The sequence below is a fragment of the Liolophura sinensis genome, chromosome 9, assembly GCF_032854445.1.
Source record: "Liolophura sinensis isolate JHLJ2023 chromosome 9, CUHK_Ljap_v2, whole genome shotgun sequence".
In the NCBI taxonomy this organism is placed as follows: Eukaryota; Metazoa; Mollusca; class Polyplacophora; order Chitonida; family Chitonidae; genus Liolophura; species Liolophura sinensis.
In genome coordinates, this window is record NC_088303.1 from 13,291,609 (window position 1) to 13,301,628 (window position 10,020).

Genomic DNA, 10,020 nt, shown 5'->3' on the forward strand with positions numbered 1-10,020 from the left:
GTATGGTAGGGCTACTTCATACCTTTCTGTTAACATGGTGGTATTCAATTTTAAATAAAACTACCGACAGAATGATTATGTTTTCACTACTTCATACTTAAACCTACCCAAGAACAAATTTCAAAAAGTTAATTTGGTCATGTTTCATTACTTTCGTATATTCTATATACCACCCAGCATTGAAAGTGGCAGACGGGCCATACAGTGCGGTAAAGTACTCCATTGTCATAACATGCGATATAATGTTAGGCAATCGGCGAGCCCAGAGGCAACCCATGCTTTTCGCCGAATACTAGTACCTGGCAAACTTGCAAAAATAGAAATCTCTCAGAAAAAGTTGACTTTGAAAAATTAAATACAAATTTTATGTTTTGGTGTTTTTCTGTTGGTGGCATGTTTATTTTAAAATAAAATCGGCTATATTGTGTGCGTTTTACGTTTTTCTTAGGTTTTTTCCCAGAGGTACCATCTCATCTGAATTTTCTTTTCTTTTCTTTTAAAGCCACAAACTAAAGAGCTAGATTTGGATACTCATGTCTACTCATTGGAAAGAGGTTACCTCCAACGGATTTAACTATGTGAATGTCATCGAAGTATAACCATAAGTTCTAAGTTAAAACATTTTCAAACCAACAATGGAATTTTAATGGATTAATGGTAAAAAAAAATAATTTCCTTGGTTGTCTGTTTTTCGTTTGTTTGTCATCTGCTGTACTAACAATTAAGGACGTTCCAGATTAATCATCCCAAGACAAATTCCCAAAACGACCAATAACACAAAACACAAGAACAACAAATGTATATAAAGTACAAAAATAGGGCGGGATAATGCAAAAAGAAACGGTCGACGGTTTTCAATGATGTTGGAAAGACGCAAAGTACGCTCTAGGCGAATGAGTGAAATCAGCATTCAAATCGTGCACAATGCTAGAATATCAGTTGTCGATAACAAATATGTATCTCAGTTGCGCTTTGACTGCAACTGTCCATACATCCAACGTGGCGAGCTGATTTAACACGATGAATATATGGCCTCTAGGCCCGGGTTAGGCGGAATTAGACACAATCATGAAGCAGAGTGAGTGACGCTCTGTCCATTGTAAAACTTGGAGTGAAAACGTTTGATGGAATAACTTTGACACACTAGTTTTTGCAGTTATACTGGCAAGAAGACTGACAGTAATCTATGCGTCGAAAAAGGCATTCGTATACCAGCCGTCAACCAAAACGGACGTTCCAGGACAATAATTTTAAGCCCAATTTCCAAAATGACGTACAGCACAAAAAAGTGCATAAAGTCCGAAAATAGACTGGGAATCATGCAAAGAGAAGCAGTCAACAGTTTTCAGTGATGTTGGAAAGACGCAAGGTATGTTCTAGACGACTGAGTGAAATCAGTATTCAAATCGTGCCGCATCAAACGTCGATAACAAAATGTGTATCTATGTTGCTCTTTGATTGCAACTGTTCATACATCCAACGAGGCGATCCAATCCATCACGATGATCTCACAGCCCCCAGCCCCGAGTTATGTGGAATTAGACACAATCATTAAGAATAGCGACAGAGATTCTGGACGCTCTGTGCATATTTACCGACAAGAGAATTATACTCATTGTAAAACTTAAGAAACGTGGAGCGAAGGCACTTGATGGAATAGCTTTGAAACACTAGTTTTTGCAATAATATCTTGTGACATTGACAGAAATCGTCACACAACATGCAGGATCTATCAAATGATGCAAGGCGGAATAGGTAACAGCCATATGCATTGCTGTCCAATTAAGGATAATTTACAATGTCGAAATTGAAACTATCCCTTTTGTCGTAAACTCTGCGAGAGAGGAAACCGTTTTGGTGTTTGTACAAATATAGACCCAGATAAAATGTACCATATATTTGATGTATTTATTTATTTATTTATTCACTAATACGACGATACAGCCAACATTATGGTGGAAGGAAACTGGACTGAGACCGGAAGAAAGCCACGATTGTCCAAAGGGTGCAAATGATAGCGAAAAGAAACAAGGAATGTTCTAGGCGCATGAAACAAAACAGTATCCAAATCGTGCACCATGCTTTGCATCTGTTCATATGACCACAAGACATAATTATATCCGACAAGTTTAAGTCGATTAAATGGAGAGAAGACATCTATTTGGGACAAACTTTGGTTGGTCAACGTGGGTTGGTGACAGGAGAGTTTCACTTTGTATTTCACTTGTTCTACCCTGCGGCCAGTTTACTCTGATTCAGTTATGATGCATGTCGCTTAAGTCTTAATCTTAACTATATCAATACTTACCCATTGCAGTGCAAATATTTCGCTAATTCGCCTTTATCATCTTCCGACTGGACCACAGGCAGTGACAAATTGCGCGATTTACAGTGAGATTGAGCAAAGCTGTGATGTGCATTGTAACCGCCATGGCAGTAGGTATAGGCTTTAGTGGCCAAAACACGGGTGCCACTCAGCAGAGCTAGTGTCATAACCAACATATGACGCTTATCACCCATGACTAGGTTTGACTCTTTGGTGACAGTGTTCCTTTACCAACATCCAGCAGACGGTATCACTAGGAATCCGTAAGCCTAGAAGGTTGAAAATCAATGGGTACTGTTTTTCCATTAACTAATACGATCGAAGTTGTTATCATCTGCCAATTTCCGTTTCCCGTACACATGTCTTTTGCTGAGAAGAGATCAGTTAAACTAAAGATAGGAAATGTAAACATATGCAAGCTCGTGTCAACAATAGGTGGGGTGAAAACAACGGTGAATACCACAAAGGCACTACTGGTAATTGTTCTCTAACCTAGACTAAGCTGCGAGCATGATCCCCGATCGTATTGTATTTGTGCTGGGGTTGTTCCATTGTTCTCAGGTACAATGACAATCCGATTATGGCTTACGCGGGTCTGAGATTCAACACCGCTGATGACCTGTCCTACATATCCTAATCTCTCAATCTTCGTATTTTCTCGCTTGCTGATCAGCAGAAGGACATAGCTGAAGAACTTGCTGGCCTGGTGTCAGTACACTGCTGATATGCCGTCAAGTCTGTGCTTTTTTGGACACCAGTATTGGTTATCATATTGATATTAATAATCAACATGGCAGTGTCACATGATATGCTTTTCTGGTTGTTGATTTCTGCTTAGGGTGTTTACCCGTTATTGCCACGTCTGCTTAGTGTAAACGACGTGGTATTTTATGGCGGGGAATTGGCCAAAGAGATCTACGACAAGAAAGTGCGATTTTCAAAATCCCATCATAATTCTGTAAACTCCTGCTGGCTTCCACTCCTGCCGGGCGTGGGAAGGTCCTGCAGCAACCTGCGGATGGTCGTGGTTTTCCAACGGGCTCTGCCCTGTTTCCTCCCACCATAATGCTGGCCGCCGTCGTACAAGTGAAATATTGTTGAGTAAGGCGTAAAATACCAATCAAACAAATCAAACAAATAATTCTGTAAATTTCCGAAGCAGATGTATAAAACTTCGGTTAGTTTTAATTTACGATATAAAGGTCGACGTTAACCAGAGGTTCATTGTGCGTGTGAAACATACTTTTGTCTGAGAATAGATCTTGTATAGAACCTTTTTCTATACGTTACATAATTAGAATCGATAATTGCTAAGATATCGTAAGACATAACATGCGGCACCTAAACTGAAATCATACATGAATCCTGGTTGAGAGCACAGCTCGGGTTGTTTTCATGCTGTATGCAAAATGTGGCAGAAGGTATGGCTGCAACCTGCGAATGGTAGTGAGGCCTGCCCGGATTCCTTCCATAATTATGCTGGCCGACCATCCTCAACCCTATAATAAAACTCAAGGGCCTGGCACTTGTATAACAATTCCATTTAACTCCGAGATTGTGAAGAGAAGCAAGCACACAAAATATAACCTCACAACATAACACCACTTTTATGCAGGGTCAAATGATACGAGGTCTTCTTCGAAAGTTAGGCTGGCCAAACGGCTCGTCGAGCAGTCGTCGAACGCTTATAGTCACTACGGTACCACGAACAGTCAGAGCTTGTGAATTTGCAAATTCCCTGTCAATGCCGAGGTTTAAACCCGAACATCTTGGGTCCTAGCCCTTCACAAACCACTCGACCACGGCACATCCATCTAATGTTTAAAAAACTTGTGAACTACACACGTGGTACTGTCACAGATTGGTTTGACAACCATTTGTATAGAAGCAATGCAATGCAATGTTTTACTGTATTGAAATATCATGTACACAAAGAACAAAGAGAGAACTGATGACGTATTGACCAATATCTCGAGTATGATTAACTAAAATTCCATTTGTCGTGTTAAGTTATTAAGCTGTATGCAAATATTGACAGATAGTGTTCTCTGTTCGTCGGCTGTGCAGGTTGAAGAATATTTGTTTTGATGAATATACGATACGTTAAGTGATACCGGGATAAAAATTAAGGTACCTTACATATAATAACTACATTAAAACCTATATCAGTTTTGCGATTCCTTGCTCTCACAATGTCCCGTTAAAATCTTCCAGATGTTTCACTTCCGGTGCAAACGCAGCGTGAGCGTGGATTCTGTCTGTCTGATTAAGGCACTTCCGGCCAGCAGATGTACGGCATGCAGAAAGATCTAGACACATCGTTATCAGGTTTCACCCCGTGGAATATAAATTTAGATTCGCCTTGCTGACCATCACATGGTCGGAAAAGAAAAAAAAATACTGATACATTTTCTTATGTATGCTACATACATTTGCAATGAAATTTCATCATGATAAAATATGCTAGCATTTCTATAATCAGTTACAAATTGGCTTTAATTTCAGTCATTTGAAGTTTCTAGCACACAAAAATAGTTTTACTTTGATTTTATTCTTTTCTTCATAAGTGCACATCACTAAATAAATCCAAAAGTTGTTAACAGTACAAAGTTTACGCAGGTAAAGATTGGATTCAGGGATATAAAAATGAACACAACTCTCAATAACATGGATTTAGTATAATAATATTTAGCATTAAGGTATACACCATACAGAGAGCTGAGGTCTAGAACTACTGTAAACATGTTGGAATTGACATATGCATTTCGCCATACCTTTATAACGAGAGGCTCGGGACTGTCCGGGATCACCCACCACAATGCTGGCCACAGTCGTATAAGTGAAAGATTCTTGAATACATCGTAAAACTCCAATCAAATCAATAAATAAATACATATAATGAGGGTGGATTTAAATATTCAACAAAAAAATGATTCTTTCAATTAAGCCATAGTTACAAAACTAATAGGATGAACTGCAAGGAATGCGGTAAATCCCATGAATATTTGCTCTCATTTGATGCAGATATAGTCATCGATATCTTGTGGAAAGTGTCAATTGCTTTATTGTTTCGCTTTTGGCATTTTTACATTGTTTGTAGTTTGAGTATATGTTACGACCTAAACTGTCTGTATTATAAAGAGATGGCTTGTTCGAAATACACGACAGTTTAGCCGCACAAAAAAAGTAACCAAAACCAGCAGATTTTATTTTACAACAATTTGTTAGGTTTAACAAGAACAGATAACAAGACGTATACAAATACTAAAGTACTTAAGTTTAACAAGAAAGGATAGCAGTATCTATACAAATACTAAAGTACTTACATGTACAACGGTGTCAAGTCCAAACGGACGCATATATTCCACAATGCTGAAAACCATACAGGCATAAATGCATAGAGGCAATATTCATAAGAGGGAAAATCCACAGTATAACTGAGTGTATGGCGAAATATAAACAAAATTCCACAGACAGGGTCCGTGTACTAATGAGCACTGTGTACGCAAGGGCACAAATTAAATATACAAGTTCAGACTGAACAAGTGCTCGGTGGAGATAAGGATATAACAAAGCCAGAGGCTATAAAGACACCAAAATTCGGCACAAAAGGCCTACTAAATAAAGACACAGCGAAAGCATTCTCAATAGTTCTCCTTTCTCCTCTTTTGACCTACTTTCATAGGTCTTATATAGACTGGTTGAACAATTCCATTTAACACTTAACATTTGAACACTTGTTGTAAACAAACAGGCCCCGAACTGAGGGTATTCTGGAACATTATAAGGCAGAGGCAGACAGCAGGCCCTGAACTCAGCATATGTAAACAGTGGCAAGCTAAATTTAGAAGCTGACGGCAGTCGTTCACATAATAGTATACTGAGGAACCTGACCAAAAAGGAAACGAAGCAATATAATCAAGTTAAAAAAATAAAACCCTTTTGGTGAATTTGGATATTTCTACTGTGTGATAAAGATGAAGCGTTAGGTCTTGATACTTGTTCATTCTTGACACAATTCAAAATCACTTTTGAAACAAAGAATTCAATACAATGAACATGTTCTACTTCCGCTCAGCAGGATGACGTCGCAGTCTGTATGACGTAGGCACTCGGAGGCGCATCTCGAGTGAATTGAGGAGTTAATTACGTTTAATGGAGGTCCACTTGTATGGCGGTCCTCAACACAACCGAAGTGCGCATCGTAAGCCAGATCCATGGTTGAACAAACCTTAGGCTTGATGCCAATGTTCACACCATCCGTGGGTGTTAGGGAGGCCGCTGGAGCAATCATCGCAACAATAATCAAAAGCTTTAGGAATTTATATGCATGTATGTATGCTTGGGGTTAAACGTTGTACTTAACAATTTTTCACCCATATGACGACGCGGAGTTGTTAGGTGTGTGTACATATACTGTGTCTTCCTGTGTCGGGGCGAGTCCATGCCGCCAAAGTGCTACCACCTCTGAAGCATCATGCCGAAGACACCAGACATGACACCCCACCCAATGACATTATACCGACACTGGATAATCGAGTCATGTTTCCTTGCTCTAACCTTTCACTGCTGAGCGCCAAGCGAGGTAGCAACAGATACCATTTTAACGTATTTCGTATGTGACTGGTTGGGGCGCCGTTTATCGTGTCTTCAACATAACGTTCTGTTGAAGCAGAGCTATAAATATGTCGACCTTTGATCCAACCTTATACACGGACATATGACCGAAACAGTTTTGAAATCGAAACTAATCCCCAATCAAACAAAAAAAAAACAAAAGCCACGTATACCACGTTTTTATTTCATTTTAATCTGTATCATTAGGTATCGAGGTTTTATTAAACTTGTTCAAGCTTTTTTCTTAAATGACATGTCCAAATTATGCACCATAATTTGGTATAAGACAAAATTACGAAATGTGTTGTGAAATTTTGTCCTAATGTTAATGATATTATTTGCTGATATAGTATTGATAACAATTTGAATATGGACCTATGTCGCCAAGTGGTTAGCGTACTAGAGCAGCACAATAACCCAGAAGCCTCTCGACAATGCGATCGCTGTGAGTTCCTCTCCGGTCGTACGTGGGAAGGTCTGCCAGCAACCTGTGGATAGTTGTGCGTTTTCTCCGGGCTTTGCCCGGTGTCCTCTCACCATGATGTGGTCAGTCGTTGTATAAGTGACACATTCTTGAGTACGGCGACACAAATGAAATAAATTACTGAATAACAAGTCTGATGAGAGCAGTAGTTTATCTTAAAAAGAATGAACTGATCGCCCACGTATAAGTGAAATATTCTTGAGTGCGGCGTAAAACTCCCATGTAATAAAGAAATAAATAAATCAATAATTAAACAGAGTGGATTGTCTCTGTACAGATATAACATTTCTCTTTTACCCTATCAAAACTCCAGTCCAAAGACAAGATTTGATCAGAATGATACGGGTATATTGTCCATTTATACCTAATAGAACGGAACTATTCACAGTGCCATTGTTACCTGTCTCACTTTAAACACTGTAGAAAATGTGCTAGCTCGTGGGTTTTTTTATTTCGACTTAAGAGTAGGTAATCTCATGCTCATTTGCTCACAGAAGGTAGTCGTCCTGGAAAAGTCGTTCAGTGGTCCAAAGAGATGTAAGATTCCGCGGTGACTCTGTCCATGAGAACAAGGAGAAGAACCAAAGGAGCCCATGACAGTTGGAGTTTTTAGTCATGATTATAAAAGTTAAAACAGACGCGATATACTCTGATTCTCTGGACACTTGTAACCGTCTGAGTTCCTAGGTCAAGTTTATGTAGAAGATTACAGCACCCACTGGGAACAGTCTAATCGATACCGCCTGTTTAACATTAACCCAGGTTGCCCGTCAACAAGCTGACGTGGTCCACTTTAACTCATTCCCGCCGCCTCGATCTACTCTTTGATTATTGTCTTCAATGTAATATAGGACATAATTGTCTCCACGAGAGATATCCCAAGAAAACAACTTTTCCATTATCAAAACACTAAAGCCGACGTTCAATAAACCTTAATGTTGATTGGAAACTACAACAACATTAGTTTGAAAACCTCTGATATGCTGTATGCTGTAGCATAGAGAGTAGAACGAGAGAGCAGCGACGAGAGAGTGATAGCTGACAATTGGTCACACGTAACCGGTGAAATACGCCCCCGTGTCAGTTTACCTCAGTCGGGGTTTATTCTGACTATTCATGTTACAGAAACCCAAGCACAACGGCTTTGACAGATTTAGATTAAAAAAATGCAGTGAGGTTAATAGCAATTTTTAGACCTCACTGGTCTAGAATTACTCAAAATACAGAGTTGTCATCACATTTAACATACGACAACATTAAATTAATGCAAGGGGTAACATCTCAAAATGTCTCAAGATTTGTATGCTTTAAGCCAGTACCTGAATCTTAATATCAAAAGATCCTTACGCAAGAAAGATATGCAGTTTAATATTGCTAAAATTAATTAAGTGGTCATTCCTTGCCCCCTAATATTGTAGTATATATCTTTTTTAAACACTCGACGATGTTTTCAAGATCAATCCTCCTTCTTACCTTCTCAGTTTCTGTTGGCTTTTATCTGTTACTCTGTGCATACCTCTTTCTATCTTCGACTTTATCGAAAATGTTATTCAGAGAATTAGATGACTAAGGGTCATCCCATTTAATTTTGATGGTGATGGGAAGGGGTGAACGCTTACGGAGTGTCATCTACTATCCAAGGAAGTCCTGTTACGAGAAACGTCATGTAGGGATTTGGCTGAAATTTTGTGAAAATGTTGCCCAGTCCTTTCGATTTTTGTTGCAGTGGCTAGCAGAGTATTGTCCCCTTGCTGGACCTCACCTTACAGCCTTTGTGGAGGCTTGCACCCTCGATGTGCCTTCTAGTTTCTGCATGATTTGGGGCTATGGCTGAATCATTCGAGTGAAGCTCTGTCCGATTTTTTCCACCCATATCAATGAAATATTCTTGAGATGTTAAATCTCAGCCATATGAATAATTAAACGACTCAAACTCAGTTGGTTTATTACCTCCGAAAATGAGGCTATGTTTTTACCGGCGTTTGTTTGTCTCCCTGTCTGTCTGTTTGCTTGTCTGTCTGTTTGTCTGTCTGTCTGTTTGCCCGTTTGTCTGCCTGTCTGAAACCAACTTTAGGGAAAAATTATGCACGAATTTGCATGAAATTTTTGCACGGCTCGAACCTTAGACCATCCTCCAATCCATTAAATTTTGGAGGGACATTTAGATCTGCAAGATGAACGAATTGCGAGATGAACGAAAATGCAGAATATTGACCCTTTAATTGTGTGCATATCGGGAATTTGTACATTTAGCCGTGAAAGATGTTTGCACTCTTGTGGTGCCTTCCACTTTAATGTTTGATTATGACTGGTCAGTTTTCGATAAAGATTCTGAAAGTTGTAGCTTTAGAAGGTGTTTATCATTAAGGTGTGCTAATATATATATATATATATATATATATATATATATATATATATATATATATATATATATATATATATATATATATATATATATATATATACATATATATATACATATACATATATATTCATGTTTTAATTAATTTTCACGGAAGCTTTCTTAAGATCGTTATCTGAGTCCATACTAGTTAATTTACGACGTCAATTTTTGCCAATATAGCGTTTATTT